Source organism: Pseudophryne corroboree, chromosome 6, assembly GCF_028390025.1.
Source record: "Pseudophryne corroboree isolate aPseCor3 chromosome 6, aPseCor3.hap2, whole genome shotgun sequence".
Classification (NCBI taxonomy): domain Eukaryota; kingdom Metazoa; phylum Chordata; class Amphibia; order Anura; family Myobatrachidae; genus Pseudophryne; species Pseudophryne corroboree.
In genome coordinates, this window is record NC_086449.1 from 700,121,831 (window position 1) to 700,146,138 (window position 24,308).

At 48.3% G+C, this 24,308-nt stretch overlaps 1 protein-coding gene across 6 annotated transcripts in view; it reads left to right on the forward strand.

Moving 5' to 3' along the window:
• G3BP1 (G3BP stress granule assembly factor 1) overlaps positions 1-24,308 on the forward strand; it is a 227,677-nt gene that overhangs the window by 55,722 nt on the left and 147,647 nt on the right. The window contains exon 1 of one of the 6 annotated variants that reach the window (XM_063928339.1): positions 4,370-4,514. The exons of 4 other annotated variants lie outside the window; for them this stretch is intronic. The gene's annotated coding sequence lies outside the window, so the exon portion shown is untranslated. Of the gene's footprint in view, positions 1-4,369; positions 4,515-4,623; positions 4,741-24,308 lie in introns of those variants that run through there. One more of the 6 variants, XM_063928337.1, reaches the window with a different exon arrangement.

Sequence of the window (24,308 nt, forward strand, 5' to 3'; positions counted from 1 at the left end):
TGATCCAGTCGGACAACATCACGGCAGTCGCCCATGTGAACAGACAGGGCGGCACAAGAAGCAGGAGTGCAATGGCAGAAGCTGCAAGGATTCTTCGCTGGGCAGAGAATCATGTGATAGCACTGTCAGCAGTGTTCATCCCGGGAGTGGACAACTGGGAAGCAGACTTCCTCAGCAGACACGATCTTCACCCGGGAGAGTGGGGACTTCATCCAGAAGTCTTCCACATGCTGGTAACCCGTTGGGAAAGACCAATGGTGGACATGATGGCGTCTCGCCTCAACAAAAAACTGGACAGGTATTGCGCCAGGTCAAGAGATCCGCAGGCAATAGCTGTGGACGCGCTGGTAACGCCTTGGGTGTACCAGTCGGTGTATGTGTTTCCTCCTCTGCCTCTCATACCAAAAGTATTGAGAATTATACGGCAAAGAGGCGTAAGAACGATACTAGTGGTTCCGGATTGGCCAAGAAGGACTTGGTACCCGGAACTTCAAGAGATGATCACGGAAGATCCGTGGCCTCTACCTCTAAGGAGGGACTTGCTTCAGCAGGGTCCCTGTCTGTTTCAAGACTTACCGCGGCTGCGTTTGACGGCATGGCGGTTGAACGCCGGATCCTAAAGGAAAAAGGCATGCCGGAAGAAGTCATTCCTACTTTGATTAAAGCAAGGAAGGAAGTAACCGTGCAACATTATCACCGAATTTGGCGAAAATATGTTGCGTGGTGCGAAGATCGGAGTGCTCCGACGGAGGAATTTCAACTGGGTCGATTCCTACATTTCCTGCAATCAGGATTGTCAATGGGTCTCAAATTGGGATCTATTAAGGTTCAAATTTCGGCCCTGTCGATTTTCTTTCAAAAAGAATTGGCTTCAGTCCCTGAAGTCCAGACCTTTGTTAAGGGAGTGCTGCATATGCAGCCTCCTGTGGTGCCTCCAGTGGCACCGTGGGATCTCAATGTGGTTTTGGATTTCCTAAAATCTCATTGGTTTGAACCACTAAAAAAGGTGGATTTGAAATATCTCACATGGAAAGTGACCATGTTTATAGCCCTGGCTTCTGCCAGGAGAGTGTCAGAATTGGCAGCTTTATCTTACAAAAGCCCATATCTGATTTTCCATTCGGACAGGGCAGAACTGCGGACTCGTCCGCATTTTCTCCCTAAGGTGGTGTCAGCATTTCATCTGAACCAGCCTATTGTAGTGCCTGCGGCTACAAGTGACTTGGAGGACTCCAAGTTACTGGACGTTGTCAGAGCATTAAAAATATATATTGCAAGGACAGCTGGAGTCAGAAAATCTGACTCGTTGTTTATATTGTATGCACCCAACAAGATGGGTGCTCCGGCGTCTAAGCAGACGATTGCTCGTTGGATCTGTAGCACAATCCAACTTGCACATTCTGTGGCAGGCCTGCCACAGCCTAAATCTGTAAAGGCCCACTCCACAAGGAAGGTGGGCTCATCTTGGGCGGCTGCCCGAGGGGTCTCGGCATTACAACTTTGCCGAGCAGCTACGTGGTCAGGGGAGAACACGTTTGTAAAATTTTACAAATTTGATACTCTGGCTAAGGAGGACCTGGAGTTCTCTCATTCGGTGCTGCAGAGTCATCCGCACTCTCCCGCCCGTTTGGGAGCTTTGGTATAATCCCCATGGTCCTTTCAGGAACCCCAGCATCCACTAGGACGATAGAGAAAATAAGATTTTACTTACCGATAAATCTATTTCTCGGAGTCGGTAGTGGATGCTGGGCGCCCATCCCAAGTGCGGATTATCTGCATAAATTGTACATAGTTATTGTTAACTAATTCGGGTTATTGTTGAAGGAAGCCATCTTTCAGAGGCTCCGCTGTTATCATACTGTTAACTGGGTTTAGATCACAAGTTGTACGGTGTGATTGGTGTGGCTGGTATGAGTCTTACCCGGGATTCAAAATCCTCCCTTATTGTGTACGCTCGTCCGGGCACAGTACCTAACTGGAGTCTGGAGGAGGGTCATAGGGGGAGGAGCCAGTGCACACCACCTGATCGGAAAAAGCTTTACTTTTTGTGCCCTGTCTCCTGCGGAGCCGCTATTCCCCATGGTCCTTTCAGGAACCCCAGCATCCACTACGGACTCCGAGAAATAGATTTATCGGTAAGTAAAATCTTATTTTTCAGTCAGGGAATCCAACCAGACGACCCCAGCACTGCACATCCAGGCTGAGGCGATGGCTGGTCGCAGTATAACACCAGTATGTGTGTATATACTTTTTAGGGTAGTTTCCAGTCTCCTATCAGCTGGATCCCTGAGGGCGGCCGTATCAGGAGACGGTAACGCCACTTGTTTTGATAAGCGTGTGAGCGCCTTATCCACCCTAGGGGGTGTTTCCCAGCGCGCCCTAACCTCTGGCGGGAAAGGGTATAATGCTAATAACTTTTTTGAAATTAGCATTTTTCTATCTGGGTTAACCCACGCTTCATCACATACATCATTTAATTCCTCTGATTCAGGAAAAACTACAGGTAGTTTTTTCACCCCCCACATAATACCCCTTTTTGTGGTACTTGCAGTATCAGAGATATGCAAAGCCTCCTTCATTGCCGTGATCATATAACGTGTGGCCCTACTTGAAAATACGTTTGTTTCATCACCGTCGACACTAGATTCAGTGTCTGTGTCTGGGTCTGTGTCGACCGACTGAGGTAAAGGGCGCTTTACAGCCCCTGACGGTGTCTGAGACGCCTGGGCAGGTACTAACTGGTTTGCCGGCCGTCTCATGTCGTCAACTGATTTTTGTAATGTGCTGACATTATCACGTAATTCCATAAACAAAGCCATCCATTCCGGTGTCGACTCCCTGGGGGGTGACATCACCATTATCGGCAATTGCTCTGCCTCCACACCAACATCGTCCTCCTACATGTCGACACACACGTACCGACACACAGCAGACACACAGGGAATGCTCTTATCGAAGACAGGACCCCACTAGCCCTTTGGGGAGACAGAGGGAGAGTTTGCCAGCACACACCCAAGCGCTATAATATATATGGGAACAACCTTATATAAGTGTTGTTCTTTATAGCAGCTTAAATATATCAAAATATCGCCAAAAAAGTGCCCCCCCTCTCTGTTTTACCCTGTTTCTGTAGTGCAGTGCAGGGGAGAGTCCTGGGAGCCTTCCTCACAGCGGAGCTGAGCAGGAAAATGGCGCTGTGTGCTGAGGAGAATAAGCCCCGCCCCCTATTTCGGCGGGCTTTTCTCCCGTAGTTTTAGATAACTGGCATGGGTTAAATACATACATATAGCCTCAATGGCTATATGTGATGTATTCTTTTGCCATAAAGGTATTAAATATTGCTGCCCAGGGCGCCCCCAGCAGCGCCCTGCACCCTCCGTGACCGCTTGGTGTGAAGTGTGTGACAACAATGGCGCACAGCTGCAGTGCTGTGCGCTACCTTCATGAAGACTGAAGAGCCTTCTGCCGCCTGTTTCCGGACCTTCAATCTTCAGCATCTGTAAGGGGGGTCGGCGGCGCGGCTCCGGGACGAACCCCAGGGTGAGACCTGTGTTCCGACTCCCTCTGGAGCTAATGGTGTCCAGTAGCCTAAGAATCCAATCCATCCTGCACGCAGGTGAGTTGAAATTCTCTCCCCTAAGTCCCTCGATGCAGTGAGCCTGTTGCCAGCAGGACTCACTGAAAATAAAAAACCTAAAAACTTTTTCTAAGCAGCTCTTTAGGAGAGCCACCTAGATTGCACCCTGCTCGGACGGGCACAAAAACCTAACTGAGGCTTGGAGGAGGGTCATAGGGGGAGGAGCCAGTACACACCACCTAATCCTAAAGCTTTATTTTTGTGCCCTGTCTCCTGCGGAGCCGCTATTCCCCATGGTCCTGACGGAGTCCCCAGCATCCACTTAGGACGTTAGAGAAATAAGCAATGGTTTTGCAGCTACATGCTGCCAACACCTAGGAGCTGCACTACTAATGCTTGTCAGGTGGCCTTTCCTTTTTTGCATGGCTTTCCCTGCTGGCATAAGTCACTGTTACTGAGGTAATTATGTCAGGGTGAGCATGACCCAGCTCCATGACCTGAGCATGCCACATCTATAGGTGGCTGTGGTCCTGCATGTTCTCCTCTCCCTACCACCTACTGGAGAGAACACTACTGAGGAAGAAAAACTGCGCTGTATGCCCATGTATGTATGAGCTGACTGAATGGGACAGTTTATCTTTAAGAAACCCTCATTGCTCCTGTCAATCATACCTATTCCTGCTCTCGGATTGGCCTTGGTGTCCGTTTTCCGCCCTTCTTTATGGTTGTTCGGGGTTTCCGTCCAATTTTACAGGGGCCTGCATTTCCTCACAACCACACTATCTTGGAGTGGAGAACGCCTCGCCAACCACAGCCGAGCTTTCTACACTGCCACAGCACTCGTTGCTACTCCCGCCCAGCGCGATGAGTACTGCATCCCTATATGCTCTCCACCTCGTAGTCGTTTGCCCAAAGAGCTCCTAAGCAGTCCTTATTGGTTAGTAAAGCAATCGATCACTAGAAGAGACTCGCCCATTTAATGCTCTAAGGCCAATCGGCTTCCGAGGATTTTGAGCCGATCTTTGAGATTGGCTATAGTCACCCAGCGGGTTAGGCTGCGCACTTACTATATGTAGCCGGCAGCTGAGCACGCCGTTGCTTGTGTGAGGTAAACCAAGGTTGCTCCGGAGCACAGTGCCCGCCCCAAGCCGGATCCCCAGCAGGTAAGGCGAGGCCTTGGCTCCCCGCAGAATACCGGTACCGGATGCGTTATTTCATGGGACCAGGAGTCATATAGTCACAGCGCTGTAATGTGGGCCACCCTCACCTTGGTGCGCCCTGCGGCCTACACGGACCGCTCCGGCACACGGCTAGTGGTACTCGCATAATGCTGGGGTAGTGACCACTGCAGGCGGCGCTATATAGTGTATGAGTTACCAGCCCCTAGCGCTGGATAGGGTATGTGCTCATAGAATAAACAGGTTGACTGGCTTTATATTATTTATGGCACCTATACAGAGGGTAGGGTGCCCAGTCCCCAGTGTTATACAGTAGGGTGTCCTATAGTAGGGTGCCCAGTGTCCTATAGTAGGGTGCCCAATGTCCTATAGTAGGGTGCCCAGTGTGCTATAGTAGGGTGCCCAGTCCCCGGTGTGCTATAGTAGGGTGCCCAGTCCCCGGTGTGCTATAGTAGGGTGCCCAGTCCCCGGTGTCATATAGGATTGTGGCTCCTATAGAGAGGACAGGGTGCGCAGTCCCCAGCATTATATAGGGAATGTGCCCTTATAGAGTTGCTATTACTATATAAGGGATGGACCCCTATTAAGGGGACAGGGTGATCACTCCTCTCTATTGAAGCATGAGCTTCTATAGAGTGGTGAGGGTGGCCAGTCCCTGGCACTCTCTGTTTAAGCATGGTTATCTCAAAAACTTGGCCTGTTCGGGTCTTTTGAGGACAGAAAGGGAAATTCACTTGCTTTTTGTGCACCTGTAAGTAATAGGCACCTAACCGACCTATTCAGTTTTGCAGTTCGATTGCGACTGCTTAACTTGTCTTGCCCAAATGCACAGGGGTTAGGTGCGTGAAGCAGTTAAACCTGTGTAAAGTATTGGTAGTGCTGCTGAAACAGCAGTTCGGTCAGCTGAACAGATTTGTTTGCCACCTCAGGATGGTGCTGGCAGAAATAATGCAGTCTTACCCGACTGGCAAAACAATAAAATAGAGCAGTCGGGTACTCAAACTATTACATTCCCTCAGCATTTGAGAACCACTGATATATTATATGGGCTCCTATAGAAAGGACATGGTGACTGACCAGTGGGGTTCAATAGGGTATGGCACTCTTTCCCACACTTGGTCCTTAAGGCACTCTAACAGTCCTGGTTGGAAAGATATCCATACTTAAGCTACTTAAGCATGGGTGACTCAATTAGTGCCTCAGTCAGTTTGATTCGGCCATCTGCTCCATGATGGATATCCGTTAAAACTTGCAATGTTAGGGTGCTTTGGGGACCAAGTCTGGAGTATTGGCTCCTGTAGACCAGACAGGGTGACAGTCCCCCTGGTGTTATACTGGGGCTCCTCTAGAGAGCACAGGGTGACTGGTCTTTGCCGTTGCCACTGCTATGGCTGGAACATGGTGTATCGGGAGCTTTGGGGTTGATTCATTTCACCGACAGTTGAATAGTGCCGGGAGTTAGCTCTCGTCGCTATTCAATTCAACTCAAGTAAAGTCAGCGAAGGTCCGTTCTCCCGCACTTAACAGGTTGAATTGTTGGGAGAACGGGCATTCTCTGACTTAACTCCCTGCCGCGATGCTGATTCCCGACAGAATCAGCCTTGTGCCGGCCGCGCGGCAGCACTTTTTGTCGGATTTCTTCTCTCATCCCCCGGGGGTGAGAGAATAATCCAGACAATTGAGGGTCACTTGTCGCTGTATTGAATAGCAACGGGAGCTAATTCCCGGCACTATTCAGCTGTCGGTGAATTGAATCGACCCCTTTGTCTCACTGACATATCTGGTGTTAGGCCAGGGATGCTCATCTTCTTGGCAGGATGTGACCTCCTATGACTCCTCTGCAGCCTCCATCTTCCATGACCAGCCTCATAGGGGTCAATTCAATTCGGCAACTTATGAATAGCGCCGGGAATTAGCTCCCGACGCTATTCAATTCAGCTGCTAGTTACCCGCAATTGTCGGGAATTCTTCTCTCATCCCCGGGGATGAGAGAAGAAACCCGACAAAAATGCTTCCTCGCGGCCAGCGCGAGGCTGATTCTGTCGGGAATCAGCCTCGCGCCGGGGAGTTAAGTCGGAGAATGCCCGTTCTCCCGACAATTCAACCTGTTTAGTCGGCGAGAACGGGACATCGCCGACTTAACTGGAGCTGAATTGAATAGCGTCGGGAGCTAATTCCCGGCGCTATTCATAAGTTGCCGAATTGAATTGACCCCATAGACTCCGTATACTGTATGTCAGTGGTTTCCAAACTTTTTTTGAATCACTGCGCCCTAGAATATCAGAATTTTTTTCACCGCACCCCAAGGCCAAAAATTTCTTATTGAGAAATTTAGAAAGAAATATTACATTAAGTAGATCGCGTTTATATGTCATCCTTAGGGTCAGTTGTGTGGTGAGGGACAAGATTTGCTTCTGTTTGGCCACATATTTTATGGCTGACAGCCACCAGCACTGGTTTTGCCTATTATATTGACCATGAATAATTTGAATTGGTCCTGGACCACCAACCCAGGGCACCCCTGCAAGCGTCCCGAGGCACCCCAGGGAGCCACGATAGGTCTATTTCTAATGGTTTGTCCAGCAGCAGTCTAGTGTAACAAATGTGTCTCCAGTTGTTTAGCAAAGCAGCTAGAACTGGTGAGATGTGTCAGGGGGGATACTATAACATTTATCCGTGAATTAATATAAGCAACACTTTTTAAAGAATGAGATTGTCAGGTACGGAATGCAGAGACTTGCAGTTCCACAATAGTCCATGTCTGTGTTCCAGTTATGGTTACTGCTGCCCAGTGCTTTGCTATAATGGTTTCATGTGTTTTGTCCTAGGATACGGACACAAAGCACTGTTATTGGTTATATAAATGGGTTTGTTTGTTTGTTTTTTTTTTTTTTTAGAGAGATCTTGCATGTAGTATTAAATGCTCTGTGCAAAGAGAGTTTGAAGGCTCGTAGTATGGATTTGTTTGACCTGTATAATGTGTATGCATAAATAATGCATGTTTCCAACCAAGAAGTTTGTTTAATCTTCACATCCGGTGTGCCTAACTAAATTGGCTGTTGAGGTGCTCTTTGGTTTTTTTCGTTTTACCTTTTTGGCCTTTGCAGTTTCTGTTTCTCGTGGCTTTGGCTTGCTGTGAGTAACGTAACAGCTTTAAGAAATGTGAGTACAAGTTATTTCACGTCGCCATAAATAGCAGGTCCTGCTGTGGATTTCCTTTCAGATGTAGCATGCTTCACACTGAATGCCACTCACTTTTAAGGAACGGAATAAATAAAATAAGGCTAGTGCCAGTTTTATTAAGTAAATTCAACAAATGGCCTATTTTACACTTTTTATCCATTTACATTGTATATACAGTGTGTCTGTGTGTGGCACTTACTGGACTTGACACTTCTGTGGATTTCATGTGCCTGACCTCATGCATCTGTCTAGCCCTGACGGCCTCCACTATATTACACATCATGTGTCTGAAGGGCTGAAAACAATTACACACACAGATTACAATGTAGTTTTGTTCCCATCTAAAGTGTATAGTGTAGCTGTCAATTGGGGTCTCACTATGACTTTCTAGTTCCAAATTTGCAGGTTCTTCAAGGAAAGGGCTGTATGTCCTAGTAGGGTGATTAGAAAGCTGTTAGATGTTGGATAGAGGTGGTTAGATGTGTAAAGTGGACTCATAAGTGATTTATTTTGCACTGTAAAGCTGGGTACAGACAACACAATATATTGGCCAATCTTGCGGTCTGATGTGTTGTAACACTCTTCATATAGTGTGTACACCTAATTCATAATTTTGAATTGTATGGTTGCACTTCCTATCTGATGTCCTACACGTCAGATGGGATAATGTGACATACAACGTAGTTACTAACATCAATAGTGTAACAATCACTCGGGTGTGTGCCAAGATTATTGGCATAAAGGCCTTTATTTTGAAGATTTTGTTCATGAAATACTTTGTACTCCCTATAGGCAACACTGATTACAAATAATGTTGTCTATTTGCCTAGAATAAGTTATTTGCATATTCCTAGACAGGTGTGGTAAATCTATATGAAATGCACATATACAGCCAAGTGTGGCAGTGTGCTGACCTCTCTGGATACCCTTGCAAATGTGAAATTTTGTTCTGCTGTATGCAAATCTTGTAACATGTAAAATTCACTTTAGTTAATGGCCACAGATGTGTGTTTAAGCCTTTGTATATGGTTGATTTGAAATACTTAAGATCAATTGGAATTGGCCATTTTCATATTCTAAACCTTGCAAAATCACCCCCTCCTATGCTGATGTTGCTAGCATTGTAATATCAATCCACTCATTTGCCGTTTCTGAAATGTTAACTGTTGCTTGGTAACTCCTGTTTGTGGCAACTGTGAGTGTATAAGAGCTGTATCCTCAAGCAACTTTTTTCATTGTAGTTTCTATTTGCTGAATGACCGATTTGCAATTGGTAACGCAAAACCAGTAATTTTACTAGACTCCCTCTTTCAGATTGAGCTGTGCCAGCTCTCCAGATAGGACATATGGTAAGTGCTAGAGTAGCAGCAGGTGCATCCTTATAACAGATTGTGTTCCATGTCCTGCCTTCCAGGACCCACAGATTTAGTACTGCAAGGTGTACTTTGGCTATGCAATTTATGATATTTAGGAATGTGGTTGGTTTCTTCTGTTGTAAATTTTTTTCTGTGAATAGCCCAAGGTAATAGCAGCTTTCAAGTGACATGTGTTGGTTGGATAATTTTAGTAAATCACTGCTGAAACTGCTCCAGCAGAATATTATGGTCCTTGTTGGCAATTCAGATTTTTATTGGCATCTTCCAGGCAACAGCAGTGATCAAGGACTGGTTATTTACAGATCGGCAAGACCATTTTCTAGAGCAAGCCATCATTCATTTCTGACTGTGGACTGATGCTGAATCAAATTAGGTTTTGGTTTAAACCCTCAAAAAATTCCAAGTAAAAGGTTTAGCTACATAATAACCAGATAGAGCAATTCTTCATAGATCTGTGTATTGGTTATAACAGTGCTTAGTGAGCTTGAGGATATGTTTAATCCAAGAGATGGGGTGTCAGCCTGGTGTACCATGCTTTCATATTCTGCTGAAGATGGTCAGCAGAAATGATCTTTTCTTGTGAGCTGGGGATTCTCGCCAAAGTAATGTGCTGCCGGGCATTATGGTGATGCCCATCTCTGGTAGCGATGGTGGACGTGATGTGGTTTCCGTTCAATGTCATATCACGTGTTTCACGTAGAATTCAATCTCCCCTTGATTATCTGTTCATTTAACATTTGAGACTCAAAAGATGTTTGAATCTTTGATTCCGAAAAATTGAAAAGCTCCACATTTACCTGTCATTTGGGCTGTTCAGGCCTCCGCCAGTGTATCTTCAGTGGAATTATGTGGGGAGTGCAATAAGTTTCTGGATACACAAAGTATTATATTTACAAATAAAGTGAACGTTAAATTTTTTTTCTCTTAGTATTTGCTAGACGAGCCTGCAAAGTTGCATGAGGTAAAACCACTTGACGAAGCAGCCGGATCAGTCTGAAGCAGATATATCTTCTATATGCTGAATGAAGGTCTACACTGCAGCTTCCGGTGACTCAAAACAACTTCCATGCATTTTGCACTTGATTTGTGGGAACACAAAGAAGTTGCATGGGGCCAGATCTGGACTGTACCGCAGACGATCAAGTTCCTGAATGCGTTCATGGGCCAGAAAATCCCCCCATTTTCCTGCACTTGTGGGCAGGTTCATTATCATGATTGAGAAGGACACAAGGCGCACGAGTACTTGGGTGATGCCTGGAAATGGCTTCCAGTACTTGCGGCAGACATTGGTTGGCATACCAGTCCTCAGTAATGGTGCGCTGCTGCACAAATGGTATGGTAACTACGTGACCAGCCTTGTCCACAAAAACAGCCACCATCTGCTTGGCCACACTGCGCTCATGTCGGAACTTCTGTGGAAGCGCACCTAGTTTTTACAGCGCACTAGGTTTTACTGGACCGACTGTTTGGTCTCTGGGTCAAAACTGTAGATCCAGGATTCATCATTACTGATGATGATCCCTCAAAACTCTCCTGTCAGACCACTTGCAGTCGTAGAAGATCTTGGCTCTGCAGTGGCCTCTGTTGAGCTCCATAACAAGTTTGTGAAGGAAGTGAACATGATGACTTTGGTGTGCAGTGCTACTTGTATATGGTTCTGTGCCCTGACCTTTCACAAGAACTTTAGTCAGATTACAGTTTACAACCAGACAGATTGTGTCTACACTACCTATGCACGGCACATCCAGAAACTTATTGTACACCTTAGGGACTTCTAGTTAGATGTACAAAGTAAAACCATTATTTGAAATACTTGTAGCTCTAAAAGACAGATTTTTATTTTATATGGCTCCCCTAATGATAACGTCTAATAAAATTCAAATTTGTCTTCAGTAGAATTCATTGTTGTTCTACGCCTTAAATCATTTTCGTTAGAGTGAGTACCCTGCAAAATCCTGTGGGTCCCATGATGTCTGCTAATACCTGCGTCATTACTGCAGGCAGTGTGATGTTAAGGTGTGTACACACGGTGAGATTCGGACTTATCCGATTCTCACTGTGCGACAGGGGCCGGGTCGGCACTTAGCCAGTATCGCAAGCACATAATAAGTGTGCTTGCGATCCTGGTTCTGTGCGATTTTGGCTAAGTGTCAATCCTGACTATCTCTTCTATAGAGATAGTCAGGATTGACTTGCCTGCACAGCCTATTTTTTCGGCCGATGCCGACCGCGCATCGGCATCGAATCGGGATCGCAAGGTGACTGTCACCTTGCGATCTGCACTATCTTTTCTTTTCCGATTCTGACTATATAGTCAGAATCGGAAGAAAAGATCTTACCGTGTGTACACACCTTAAATCTTTACAAGCCTTGAGGGGATGTAACCTCAAATGTTTCTAAGGGCATCTTCCGAACGCAAGGCATTGGGTATTTGCTTAAGACTCTGAATTGAACGGGATGTAAGGCCCTAACTGAGTGGTTTCTGTAAAATAGCTGTCAGAATTATTTCTCTTGCGTCCTAGAGGATGCTGGGGTCCACATTAGTACCATGGGGTATAGGCGGGTCCACCAGGAGCCATTGGCACTTTAAGAGTTTGAGTGTGTGGGCTGGCTTCTCTCTCTATGCCCCTCCTACCAGACTCAGTCTAGAAAATGTGCCCGGAGGAGCCTGTCACAGCTAGGGGACCTCTCCAGAGTTTCCCTAGAAAAGTTTTATTTAGAGTTTATTATTTCTCTAACGTCCTAGTGGATGCTGGGGACTCCGTAAGGACCGTGGGGAATAGACGGGCTCCGCAGGAGACAGGGCACTCCAAGAAAGAATTAGGACTACTGGTGTGCACTGGCTCCTCCCTCTATGCCCCTCCTCCACACCTCAGTTAGAATCTGTGCCCGGACGGAGCTGGGTGCATTTTAGTGAGCTCTCCTGAGCTTGCTAATAAGGAAGTATTTTGTTAGGATTTTTTATTTTCAGAGAGATCTGCTGGCAACAGACTCTCTGCTACGTGGGACTGAGGGGAGAGAAGCAAACCTACTAACTGCGGATAGGTTGTGCTTCTTAGGCTACTGGACACCATTAGCTCCAGAGGGATCGAACACAGGAACTCACCCTTGGTCGTCCGATCCCGGAGCCGCGCCGCCGTCCCCCTGGCAGAGCCAGAAGACTGAAGCCGGCGAGAGAAGCAAAAAGACGTCAAAATCGGCGGCAGAAGACTCCTGTCTTCATATGAGGTAGCGCACAGCACTGCAGCTGTGCGCCATTGCTCCCACATTAAACCCGCACACTCCGGTCACTGTAGGGTGCAGGGCGCAGGGGGGGGCACCCTGGGCAGCAATTTGAGTACCTCCTGGCAAAATAGGGCATATATACAGCTGGGCACTGTATATATGCATGAGCCCCCGCCATTATTTTTACACAAAATCGCGGGACAGAAGCCCGCCGCTGAGGGGGTGGGGCTTCTTCCTCAGCACTCACCAGCGCCATTTTCTCTCCACAGCTCCGCTGAGAGGAAGCTCCCCAGGCTCTCCCCTGCAGAATCACGGTAGAAAGAGGGTAAAAAGAGAGGGGGGCACATAAATTTAGCGCAAAAATCACAAATACAGCAGCTACTGGGTAAACACTAAGTTACTGTGTAATTCCTGGGTTATATAGCGCTGGGGTGTGTGCTGGCATACTCTCTCTCTCTCCAAAGGGCCTTGTGGGGGTTCTGTCCTCAAATAGAGCATCCCCTGTGTGTGTGGTGTGTCGGTACGATTGTGTCGACATGTTTGACGAGGAAGGCTATGTGGAAGCAGAGCAGGTGCAGATGAATGTGGAGTCTCCGCCGACGGCGCTGACACCTGATTGGATGGATATGTGGAAGGTTTTAAATGATAATGTTAATTCCTTGCATAAAAGGTTGGATAAAGCTGAAGCCTTGGGACAGTCAGGGTCTCAACCCATGCCTGATCCTACAGCGCAGAGGCCGTCAGGGTCTCAGAAGCGCCCACTATCCCAAATTGTTGACACAGATATCGACACGGATTCTGACTCCAGTGTCGAGGGTGATGATGCAAAGTTGCAGCCTAAAATGGCTAAAGCCATCCGCTACATGATTATAGCAATGAAGGAAGTATTGCACATCTCAGAGGAAAACCCTGTCCCTGACCAGAGGGTTTATATGTTTGGGGGGAAAAGACAAGAAGTGACGTTTCCCCCTTCACATGAGTTAAAGGAGTTATGTGAAAAAGCTTGGGATTCTCCTGATAGGAAAGTGCAGATTTACAAACGGTTACTTATGGCGTATCCTTTCCTGCCAACGGACAGGATACGCTGGGAATCCTCCCCTAGGGTAGACAAAGCTTTGACACGCTTATCTAAAAAGGTGGCCATGCCGTCACAGGTTACGGCCTCCCTAAAGGATCCTGCGGATAGGAAGCAGGAAGGTATCCTGAAGTCTGTTTATACACATTCAGGTACCCTACTGAGGCCGGCAATTGCGTCGGCCTGGATGTGTAGTGCTGTAGCAGCGTGGACAGATACTCTGTCTGAGCAACGGGATACCTTGGACAAGGATACTATTTTGCTGACCCTGGGGCATATAAAAGACGCTGTCCTTTATATGAGGGATGCCCAGAGAGACATTTGCCTACTGGGCTCTAGAATAAATACAATGTCAATTTCTGCCAGAAGGGTCCTGTGGACTCGGCAATGGACAGGTGATGCCGACTCAAAAAAGCACATGGAGGTTTTACCTTATAAGGGTGAGGAATTGTTTGGGGACGGTCTCTCGAACCTAGTTTCCACAGCTACGGCTGGGAAGTCAAATTTTTTGCCATATATTCCCTCACAGCCTAAGAAAGCACCGTATTACCAAATGCAGTCCTTTCGATCGCAAAAAGGCAAGAAAGTCAGAGGTACGTCCTTTCTTGCCAGAGGCAAGGGTAGAGGAAAGAAGCTGCACAATACAGCTAGTTCCCAGGAACAGAAGTCCTCCCCGGCTTCCACTAAATCCACCGCATGACGCTGGGGCTCCACAGGTGGAGCCAGGAGCGGTGGGGGCGCGTCTCCGAAATTTCAGCCACCAGAGGGTTCGCTCACAGGTGGATCCCTGGGCTATACAGATTGTGTCTCAGGGATACAAGCTGGAATTCGAAGTGATGCCCCCTCACCGTTACCTCAAATCGGCCCTGCCAGCTTCCCCCATAGAAAGGGAAGTAGTGTTAGCGGCAATTCACAAATTATATCTCCAGCAGGTGGTGGTAAAGGTTCCCCTCCTTCAACAGGGAAGGGGTTATTATTCCACAATGTTTGTGGTACCGGACGGTTCGGTCAGACCCATATTGAATTTAAAATCCCTGAACATTTACCTGAAAAGGTTCAAGTTCAAGATGGAATCGCTCAGAGCGGTCATTGCAAGCCTGGAAGAGGGGGATTTTATGGTGTCTCTGGACATAAAGGATGCTTACCTGCATGTCCCCATTTATCCACCTCATCAGGAGTACCTCAGATTTGTGGTACAGGACTGTCATTACCAATTCCAGACGTTGCCGTTTGGTCTGTCCACGGCACCGAGAATATTTACCAAGGTAATGGTAGAAATGATGGTGCTCCTACGAAAGCAAGGAGTCACAATTATCCCATACTTGGATGATCTCCTCATAAAGGCGAGGTCCAGAGAGCAGTTGCTGATCAGCGTAGCACACTCTCGGGAGGTGTTACAACAGCACGGCTGGATTCTGAATATACCAAAGTCGCAGCTGATTCCTACGACGAGACTGCCCTTCCTGGGCATGATTCTGGACACAGACCAGAAGAAGGTGTTTCTCCCGGAGGAGAAGGCCCAGGAGCTTGTGACTCTGGTCAGAGACCTCTTAAGACCAAAACAGGTGTTGGTGCATCAATGCACGCGAGTCCTGGGAAAGATGGTGGCGTCATACAAAGCCATTCCCTTCGGCAGGTTCCATGCGAGGAACTTTCAGTGGGATCTGTTGGACAAATGGGCCGGATCGCATCTTCAGATGCATCGGCGGATCACCCTATCCCCCAGGGCCAGGGTGTCTCTTCTCTGGTGGCTGCAGAGTGCTCACCTTCTCGAGGGCCGCAGATTTGGCATACAGGACTGGGTCCTGGTGACCACGGATGCAAGCCTCCGAGGATAGGGGGCAGTCACTCAGGGAAGAAACTTCCAAGGGCTGTGGTCAAGTCAGGAGGCTTGTCTGCACATCAATATCCTGGAACTAAGGGCCATATACAACGCCCTGAGTCAAGCGGAGCCTCTGCTTCGCAACCAACCGGTGCTGATTCAGTCAGACAACATCACCGCAGTGGCTCATGTAAACCGCCAGGGCGGCACAAGAAGCAGGGTGGCGATGGCGGAAGCCACCAGAATTCTTTGCTGGGCGGAGAATCACGTGCAAGCACTGTCAGCAGTGTTCATTCCGGGAGTGGACAACTGGGAAGCAGACTTCCTCAGCAGGCACGACCTCCACCCGGGAGAGTGGGGACTTCATCAAGAAGTCTTCACACAGATTACAAATCGATGGGGACTGCCACAGGTGGACATGATGGCATCCCGCCTCAACAAAAAGCTACAAAGGTATTGCTCCAGGTCAAGGGACCCTCAGGCGATAGCTGTGGACGCACTAGTAACACCGTGGGTGTTCCAGTCGGTCTATGTGTTTCCTCCTCTTCCTCTCATACCCAAGGTGCTGAGAATCGTAAGAAAAAGAGGAGTGAGAACAATACTCATTGTTCCGGATTGGCCAAAAAGGACTTGGTACCCGGAACTGCAAGAAATGCTCACAGAGGACCCATGGCCTCTGCCTCTCAGACAGGATCTGTTGCAACAGGGGCCATGTCTGTTCCAAGACTTACCGCGGCTGCGTTTGACGGCATGGCAGTTGAACGCCGGATCCTAGCGGAAAAAGGCATTCAGGATGAAGTTATTCCTACGCTGATAAAGGCTAGGAAGGACGTGACCGCAAAACATTATCACCGTATATGGCGAAAATATGTTTCTTGGTGTGAGGCCAGGAAGGCCCCTACAGAGGAATTCCAGCTGGGCCGGTTCCTTCACTTCCTACAGTCGGGAGTGACTATGGGCTTAAAATTAGGGTCCATAAAGGTCCAGATTTCGGCCATATCCATTTTCTTTCAAAAGAAACTGGCTTCTCTTCCTGAGGTTCAGTCGTTTGTTAAGGGAGTGCTGCATATTCAGCCCCCTTTTGTGCCACCAGTGGCACCTTGGGATCTTAACGTGGTGTTGAGTTTCCTGAAATCTCACTGGTTTGAGCCACTTAAGACCGTGGATTTAAAGTATCTCACGTGGAAAGTGGTCATGCTATTGGCCTTAGCTTCGGCTAGGCGTGTGTCAGAATTGGCGGCTTTGTCATGTAAAAGCCCCTATCTGGTTTTCCATATGGACAGGGCAGAATTACGGACTCGTCCGCAATTTCTGCCGAAGGTGGTGTCATCTTTTCATTTGAACCAACCTATTGTGGTGCCTGCGGCTACTCGTGACTTGGAGGATTCCAAGTTACTAGATGTAGTCAGGGCCTTGAAGATTTATGTAGCCAGAACGGCTGGAGTCAGGAAAACTGACTCGCTGTTTATCCTGTATGCATCCAACAAGCTGGGTGCTCCTGCTTCAAAGCAAACTATTGCTCGCTGGATCTGTAACACGATTCAGCAGGCTCATTCTGCGGCGGGATTGCCGCATCCAAAATCTGTAAAAGCCCATTTTACAAGGAAGGTGGGCTCTTCTTGGGCGGCTGCCCGAGGGGTCTCGGCATTACAGCTTTTCCGAGCAGCTACTTGGTCAGGTTCAAACACGTTTGCAAAATTCTTCAAGTTTGATACCCTGGCTGAGGAGGACCTTGTGTTTGCTCATTCGGTGCTGCAGAGTCATCCGCACTCTTCCGCCCGTTTGGGAGCTTTGGTATAATCCCCATGGTCCTTACGGAGTCCCCAGCATCCACTAGGACGTTAGAGAAAATAAGATTTTACTCACCGGTAAATCTATTTCTCGTAGTCCGTAGTGGATGCTGGGCGCCCGTCCCAAGTGCGGACTTCTTCTGCAATACTTGTATATAGTTATTGCTTAACTAAGGGTTATGTTATGTTATGTTATGTTTGCATCAGGTTGTCTGATGCTCTGTTATTGTTCATACTGTTAACTGGGTAAGTTATCACAAGTTATACGGTGTGATTGGTGTGACTGGTATGAGTCTTACCCTGGATTCCAAAATCTTTTCCTTGTAATGCCAGCTCTTCCGGGCACAGTTTCCTTAACTGAGGTCTGGAGGAGGGGCATAGAGGGAGGAGCCAGTGCACACCAGTAGTCCTAATTCTTTCTTAGAGTGCCCTGTCTCCTGCTTAGCCAGTCTATTCCCCATGGTCCTTACGGAGTCCCCAGCAGCCACTACGGACTACGAGAAATAGATTTACCGGTGAGTCAATTCTTATTTTTACAGGGAGGCTGCTGGCAACAGCCTCCCTGCTTTGTGGGACTAAGTAAGGGCTGGGAATAGTTGTGTCCACCCTGCGGGGTCTGAGCCACTTACTCCGCTGACTGACTGACTGACTGAGCGGTCACATCTCTCCCCGCCGCAGGGGATCGCTCGCCCCAGCAGCATGCCCGCCACCCCCTTACAGAGCTGAAGAATCGGTGGCGAGTGAGACACCGATCCCCCTAGCAATCGGGGGGCCTTGTGAAGATGGCGGCAGCAGTTTAGGTGCGCAGTATTAACGGCGCTCTGGGAGACTCAGCGGTACATGGTGCAGGGCTGTGAGGGGTTCCAAAGCCTGTCGGGGTCCTCGGATCTCAGCCAGCACTCAATCCTGTGGCCAGTATAATCAGTAAAAGAGCGGGAAGACCGCGCCATTTTGTGGGCGGAGCTTCTCAGAGTGGTCCCAGCAGCGTTCAGTGCCATTTTCCTGCCTGCACAGCGCTGATCAGGAGAAACAGGTCCCTCCACAGCAACTCCAGCTATCTGTAAACGGTACCGGGGGGATGTAGAAGGGAGGGGAGGCTGCAATACGACTGTGTCTCCTATTAAAGTGTCCAGTCAACGCTGACAAGGGGTCTCCCTTTACTAAAAGCGCTGTGTGTGGGTTGGCTCCAATCTCTTTCTCTCTTGCCATTCAATGTACACCGCTTCGGGGGCCATATTACATCCCACTATTGCTAGTGCATGGATTGCAAAAGCTATAGTAAAGTGGTCAAAAGTAAACTTACTTGAGGATTTGGATATGATGGAAAAGGGTGATGATGAATTATTTTTACGTAACATTCACGATTCAGCAGGTTTTACGGTAGAATCCATGAAAGACCTGGGTTCCATGGCTGCGGGAATCTCTTTCATGTCTGTTTCAGCTCGTCGGGGACTGTGGCTGCGCCAGTGGTCGGCCGACGCAGAATCTAGGAAAAGTGTGGAGTCCCTACCCTACACAGGTCAGGCTCTCTTTGGGGAATCTTTGGATACGTGAATATCCACGGCTACAGTGGGTAAGTCTCCGTTTCTTCCCTCGGCTGCACCTGCTCCGAAAAAAAATCCTTCTCTTAATCAGCATCACAGTCCTTTCGGCCTAGCAAGCCTGGAAAGGCCAACCGTCCAATACCTTCTTAAGGGGAGGTCAAGTAAAATCCAAGAAACCTGCTGCTGCAGGTTCCAAGGAACAAAAGCCTGTTTCAGGTACGCCAAAGTCCTCAGCATGACTGTGGACTGCACGGCCTGGAGGTGGGGCCAGTGGGAGCGAGACTCCGACAGTTCAGTCACGTCTGGGTATCGTCCGACCTGGATCCCTGGGTGATAGATATTGTGTCCAAGGGATACAGGCTGGAATTTCAGAATCTCCCTCCTCACCAATTTTTAAAATCAGGCTTGCCAGTTCTACTGGCAGACAGAACTGTCCTACAAGAGGCTGTCCAGAAGTTGGTGGAGGCACAGGTCATTGTGCCAGTTCCTCCTCATTTGCAAACCACAGGTTATTATTCGAACCTTTTCGGGGTACCGAAACCGGATGGTTCGGTCAGGCACATTCTGAACCTAAAATCACTGAACCCCTTTCTAAAGGAGTTCATGTTCAAAATGGAGTCTCTCCGGGCGGTGATATCTGGTTTGGAAGAGGGGGAATTCCTGGTATCCCTGGATATCAAGGATGCGTACCTCCACATTCCGATTTGGGTGCCACATAAGGCTTATCTGCGTTTCACATTACTGGACTGTCCTTTCCAGTTATAGGCCCTGCCATTCGGCCTCTCAACAGCACTGAGGGTGTTCACCAAGGTGATGGCAGAGATGATGATTATCCTCCGCAAACGGGTTGAACATCATTCCATATCTTGACGATCTGCTGATAAAGGCATCGTCCAAGGAGAAGCTGTTGCAGTCTATTGTTCTCACAACCCACCTACTCAGACTCCACGGTTGGATTCTGAACCTTCCAAAATCACATTTGGAACCAACCCAGAGGTTGTGTCTTCTGGGGATGATCCTCGACACAGAAGTGCAGAGGGTGTTTCTACGGCAGGAAAAGGTGTTGGTGATACAAACAATGGTCCGGGATGTCCTGAAGCCAGCCCGGGTGTCGGTTCATCAATGCATTCGCCTTTTGGGAAAGATGTGGCCTCTTACGAAGCTCTCCAGTACTGCGGGAGGTTCCATGCACGGGCCTTCCAACTGGATCTCCTGGACAAGTGGTCAGGATCTCATCTCCACATGCACCAGAGAATTCGTCTGTCGCCAAAGGTCTGGATTTCACTCCTCTGGTGGCTCCAATTGCCTCACCTTCTGGAGGGCCGCAGTTTCGGGATTCAGGACTGGGTCCTTCTAACCATGGATGCGAGCCTTCGGGCCTGAGGCTCAGTCACTCTAAGGGGAAACCTTCCAAGGAAGGTGGTCAAGTTTGGATGCCGGCCTGCCAATCAACCTCCTGGAACTAAGAGCCGTCTAGAACGGTCTTCTTCAGGCGGACCATCTTCTAAGAAATTGGGCCATTCAAGTACAGTTGGACAATGTAATGATGGTGGCTCACATAACCTGACAGGGCGGAACAAAGAGCAGAGCTGCAATGTCAGGTGACAAGAATCATCCTATTGGCAGAAAGATATGCGTTGGCGCTCTCAGCAATCTTCATTCTGGGAGTGGACAACTGGGAAGCAGACTTCCTCAGCAGACACGATCTCCATCCAGGGGAGTGGGGTCTCCATCCGGAGGTGTTTAAGGAAATAACAGACATTTGGGGGTTACCCCAAATAGATATGATGGCCTCTCGTTTCAACAAGAAGCTTCAACGCTATTGCTCCAGGTCGAGCGGCAACTTGGTCTCGGTCGAACACGTTTGCAAAGTTTTACAAGTTCGATACTTTGGACTCTGATCTGAAGTTCAGTCAATCAGTTTTGCAGGAGCCTCCGTGCTCTCCCTCCCGTTCTGGGAGCTATGGTACATCTCCATGGTACTAATGTGGACCCCAGCATCCTCTAGGACGTAAGAGAAAATAGGATTTTGGTTACCTACCGGTAAATCCTTTTCTCGTAGTCCGTAGAGGATGCTGGGCGTCCGCCCAGCGCTTCGTTTTCCTGCAACCGTTATCTGGTTCAGTACAACTTTGTTTAGATATGTACTGCATTGTTACTTGGTAAAGTAATGTTTCAGCAGTTGCTGAGTTTTTCAAGCTAGTTAGCTTGAGGTGCCTTGTACGTGTGAGCTGGTATGAATCTCGCCACTATCTGTGTTAAATCCTTCTCTTGAAGATGTCCGTCTCCTCGGGCAGTTTCTAGACTGAGTCTGGTAGGAGAGGCATAGAGGGAGGAGCCAGCTCACACTCTCAAACTCTTAAAAGTGCCAGTGGCTCCTAGTGGACCCTTTTATACCCCATGGTACTAATGTGGACCCCAGCATCCTCTACGGACTACGAGAAAAGGATTTACCGGTAGGTATCCAAAATCCTATTTCTCTGACGTCCTAGTGGATGCTGGGACTCCGTAAGGACCATGGGGAATAGCGGCTCCGCAGGAGACAGGGCACAAGAATAAAAGCTTTAGGATCAGGTGGTGTGCACTGGCTCCTCCCCCTATGACCCTCCTCCAAGCCTCAGTTAGATTTTTGTGCCCGAACGAGAAGGGTGCAGGCTAGGTGGCTCTCCTGAGCTGCTTAGAATAAAAGTTTATTTTAGGTTTTTTATTTTCAGTGAGTCCTGCTGGCAACAGGCTCACTGCATTGTGGGACTAAGGGGAGAAGAAGCGAACTCACCTGCGTGCAGAGTGGATTGGGTTTCTTAGGCTACTGGACATTAGCTCCAGAGGGACGATCACAGGTTCAGCCTGGATGGGTCCCGGAGCCGCGCCGCCGGCCCCCTTACAGAGCCAGAAGAGCGAAGAGGTCCGGTGAAATCGGCGGCAGAAGACGGTCCCGTCTTCAACTAAGGTAGCGCACAGCACTGCAGCTGTGCGCCATTGCTCTCAGCACACTTCACACTCCGGTCACTGAGGGTGCAGGGCGCTGGGGGGGGGAGCGCCCTGAGACGCAATATAACAGATATACCTTAGGTTGGCAAAAAGAAATACATCACATATAGCTCCTGGGCTATATGGATGTATTTAACCCCTGCCATTTTTCCAGAAAAAAGCGGGAGATAAGGACGTCGTGAAGGGGCGGAGCCTATCTCCTCAGCACACAAGCGCCATTTTCCCTCACAGCTTCGCTGGAAGGACGGCTCCCTGACTCTCCCCTGCAGACCTGCTACAGAATCAGGGTAAAAAAGAGAAGGGGGGGCACTATTGGCAGCTAATAATAAAAACAGCAGCTATAAAAGGGAGTAACACTTATATAAGGTTATCCCTGTATATATATATATATATATATATATATATATATATATATATATATATATATATATATATATATATATATATATATATATATATATATATAGCGCTTGGTGTGTGCTGGCAAACTCTCCCTCTGTCTCTCCAAAGGGCTGGTGGGGTCCTGTCCTCTATCAGAGCATTCCCGGTGTGTGTGCTGTGTGTCGGTACGTGTGTGTCGACATGTATGAGGAGGAAAATGATGTGGAGGCGGAGCAATTGCCTGGGTTAGTGATGTCACCCCCTAGGGAGTCGACACCTGACTGGATGATCGTATTTAAAGAATTACGTGACAATGTCAGCACTTTGCAAAAAACTGTTGACGACATGAGACAGCCGGCAAATCAATTAGTGCCTGTCCAGGCGTCTCAGACACCGTCAGGGGCCCTAAAACGCCCGTTACCTCAGTGGGTCGACACAGACCCAGACACAGATACTGAGTCTAGTGTCGACGGTGAGGAGACAAACGTAATGTCCAGTAGGGCCACACGTTACATGATCACGGCAATGAAGGAGGCATTGAACATTTCTGACACTACAAGTACCACAAAGAAGGGTATTATGTGGGGTGTGAAAAAACTACCAATAGTTTTTCCTGAGTCAGATGAATTAAATGAGGTGTGTGATAAAGCGTAGGTTTCCCCCGACAAAAAAAAAAAAAAAAAAAAACCTGCTAATTTCTAATAAATTATTGGCACTATACCCTTTCCCGCCAGAGGTTAGGGCGCGTTGGGAAACACCCCCTAGGGTAGATAAAGCGCTCACACGTTTATCTAAACAAGTAGCTTTACCGTCTCCTGATACGGCCACCCTCAAAGAACCAGCTGATAGAAGGCTGGAAAATATCCTAAAAAGTATATACACACATACTGGTGTTATACTGCGACCAGCTATCGCTTCAGCCTGGATGTGCAGTGCTGGAGTCGCGTGGTCGGATTCCCTGACTGAAAATATTGATACCCTGGACAGGGACAATATATTGTTAACTATAGAGCATTTGAAGGATGCATTACTATATATGCGTGATGCACAGAGGGATATTTGCACCCTGGCATCAAGAGTAAGTGCTATGTCCATTTTTGCCAGAAGAGCATTATGGACGCGACAGTGGTCAGGGGATGCGGATTCCAAACGACATATGGAAGTATTGCCGTATAAAGGGGAGGAGTTATTTGGGGCTGGTCTATCAGACCTGGTGGCCACGGCAACGGCTGGAAAGTCCACCTTTTTTACCCCAGGTCACCTCCCATCAGCAGAAAAAGACACCGTCTTTTCAAACTCATTTCTGCCCCGGGGCAGAGGAAGAGGAAAAAGACTGCACCATGCAGCCGCTTCCCAGGAGCAGAAGCCCTCCCCTGCTTCTGCCAAGGCTTCAGCATGACGCTGGGGCTTTACAAGCAGACTCTGAGACGGTGGGGGCCCGTCTCAAGAATTTCAACACGCAGTGGGCTCACTCGCAAGTGGACCCCTGGATTCTACAGGTAGTATCGCAGGGGTACAAACTGGAATTCGAGGCGTTTCCCCCTCGCCGGTTCCTGAAGTCTGCTCTACCAAAGTCTCCCTCCGACAGGGAGGCAGTTTTGGAAGCCATTCACAAGCTGTATTCCCAGCAGGTGATAATCAAGGTACCCCTCCTACAACAAGGAAAGGGGTATTATTCCACGCTGTTGGTGGTACCGAAGCCGGACGGCTCGGTGAGACCAATTTTAAATCTGAAATCCTTGAACACTTACATAAAAAGGTTCAAATTCAAGATGGAGTCACTCAGAGCAGTGATAGCGAACCTGGAAGAAGGGGACTATATGGTGTCTCTGGACATCAAAGATGCTTATCTCCACGTCCCAATCTACCCTTCTCACCAAGGGTACCTCAGGTTTGTAGTACAAAACTGTCATTATCAGTTTCAGACGCTGCCGTTTGGGTTGTCCACGGCACCTCGGGTCTTTACCAAGGTAATGGCCGAAATGATGATTCTTCTTCGAAGAAAAGGCATCTTAATTATCCCTTACTTGGACGATCTCCTGATAAGGGCAAGGTCCAGGGAACAGTTAGAAGTCGGAGTAGCACTATCTCAGGTAGTGTTACGTCAGCACGGGTGGATCCTAAATATTCCAAATCGCAGCTGATTCCAACGACACGTCTACTGTT